Source organism: Cryptomeria japonica, chromosome 3 (genome assembly GCF_030272615.1).
Source record: "Cryptomeria japonica chromosome 3, Sugi_1.0, whole genome shotgun sequence".
In the NCBI taxonomy this organism is placed as follows: domain Eukaryota; kingdom Viridiplantae; phylum Streptophyta; class Pinopsida; order Cupressales; family Cupressaceae; genus Cryptomeria; species Cryptomeria japonica.
The window spans coordinates 308,668,849-308,671,406 of NC_081407.1; the positions used below are offsets into that span (position 1 = coordinate 308,668,849).

The following is a 2,558-nucleotide window of genomic DNA, read 5'->3' on the forward strand; positions in this document are numbered from 1 at the left end:
ATTACATGGTGAGAGGTGAGAAGATAATGGCAATGCCTGTTGGGTCATTACTTGCATTTTTTGTCATGTTATCATGTTGCTTTTTGGATGTAAAAGCAGCGCCTGCGTACTTCGTGTTTGGAGATTCACTGGTGGACAGTGGCAACAACAATTACATTGCTACTACTGCTAGAGCCAACAGTTACCCTTACGGAATAGATTATCCAACTGGTAGACCCACCGGCCGATTCTCAAATGGACTCAATATAGCGGATTTTATAAGTACGTATCAAGTTATTAGTAGGTTTAAGTCCAAGTTCTAGTGTTTTTAATATATAATTGTAGATTGAATTTGCTACCGCGTGAATTGCAGGCATGAAGCTGGGGGCAGAATCTGTGCTACCGTATTTGAGTCCTGCGCTTAATGGGGACGCATTGCTCAGGGGTGCTAATTTTGCTTCTGCAGGCGTTGGGATCCTAAACGACACTGGAGTGCAATTCGTATGAATACGTTTTATTACATTCTAATGAATCGTTTTATGTTTTTTTGCTTCTACCAGGGAGAATGAATTAGGATTACTTTTGTTTGCAGGCTAATATTATCAGGATGCCACGACAGTTCCAGAATTTTGTTCAATATAAAAACAAGGTTGTGCAAATCGTTGGAGTTGCTGAAACTGACAGACTTGTCGATTACTCTGGGAGGAAATGATTACGTCAATAACTACTACCTCCTCCCTGTCACAGCGAGATCCATTCAGTATACATTACCGGCTTACACTCAGTTAATAGTCTCAGAATATGAGAAAATTCTCAGGGTAAATTTCTTGAAATTACAACACATCCATTCAGTTACAGCCTCTGTACCTATAGTTGCAGATTTTATGTTTCTGCAATTGATTTGCTTGGCATCTTTGAAAGAATTGATGAAATATCTGCTGTTACATTTTATGCAGCAAATGTACAATTTGGGAGGAAGAAGGGTGCTAGTAACATCAACAGGGCCATTGGGTTGTGCTCCTGGAGTGAAGGCCACCAGATCTCGCAATGGCGAATGCGCTGCACAACTTCAGCAGGCTGCTTCGCTTTTTAACTCACAGTTGAGATCTGTTGTAGATCGACTCAACAATGAGGCTTCTGCTCAGGTTTTCACCTTCGCCGACAAATACTCAATGAACATGGGCTTGTTCAACAATCCTGCAGCATACGGTAATGCCAACTTTATTGATCTTTTACTTACAGTAGGTTCCATACAGCTTTTCTGTTTTTCTTTCACAAACACTACTCAAATTTCTGACAAACAGTAGTTTTGTAATTTATGGATGATGGGCATCATCTATGAATGCTGGGTAGGTATGCCCATCTATGTCATAAAGCATCTGAATGGACGATACCAAATTTTTTTAATTCTAAATTATTTAAGTAAACCTTAAATCATTCGCTAAACAACTATATGAAAGCATATCGTTTAATATATTAAGAGCATTCTAAATCTCATTGTGTTTATAATTGTAGGATTTGTGGATACAACTAATGCATGTTGCGGACAAGGAAGATACAATGGAGCCGGCCTCTGCACTGCGGCTTCAAATCTGTGTAGTAACAGAGATACATATTTGTTCTGGGACGATTACCACCCCTCTGAGAAGGCCAATAGAATCATCGTCGACGAGTTTTTTGAGGGCTCTTCTTCTGTTATGAGCCCTCTTAACCTTAGACAGATGATGAAACTAGACGACTGATTCGTTGCATGATGCGGCAGCTAAACAATACATGGACGACTTCTCATTTAATTTCGATTCTAGCGAGTTGTGCTCAAAGGCTTTTCTCTCCCATTATTTATAAGTGACTTTAATGAATAAAAGTTCTGTAACTGTTGATGAATGGACAATGCTCAACCTATATAACTCTGATGAAAAGAGTCATATTCATTGTTCTGTACCATCCAAAGTAATATTACTTTCTTTGATATCCATTCACTGCACGCCAAACTATTCATTTAAAATAAAGTTTCAACGATGAAAAACTTGAATATTGCAACAATAGTGTTTTCAGCAGTTCCAGTAAATTCTTTCGATGGATGGACTAGTCTTTGGTTTCCAATACGAAATCCAACAAATCAAAGAAAATTACTTCATACATGTTTAGGTTTGGAAGTAAGAAAGATAGAAGTTTTTCCATTTCCCATTCTAAAGCTAGGGTACTCGAATACCTATAATAATTAATCTTAAAAAATACAACAGTATATTAAATTATATATTTAATTTAATTATTCAATAAAATTGGTTTTTTTTGAATGAATAAAAATTAGAGGAGAAATTGTAGTTAAAAATTGTAATAATACAATTACTAACAACAACAAAAGACTATACGAAAGATATCTGATCAACATAGACCAGCAACATAACAATTCAAACGGAATCTATCTTTGAACAATTAATATTTCTTCCATTAGTTAAAGATCTTTGATCCTTTAGGAAGAAATAAGACTAAGTATAGATGTCGGAATACTTCCCATTTTGGATAGAAATTAGTATAAGGAATATTGTATGATTTGATGCTATCTTTGTTCAATCTGC

At 36.3% G+C, this 2,558-nt stretch overlaps 1 pseudogene; it reads left to right on the top strand.

Annotated features, from left to right (window-relative positions):
* On the top strand, positions 1-1,863 carry LOC131053427 (GDSL esterase/lipase At5g33370-like; annotated as a pseudogene).
* The last annotated feature ends 695 nt before the right edge of the window (positions 1,864-2,558 follow it).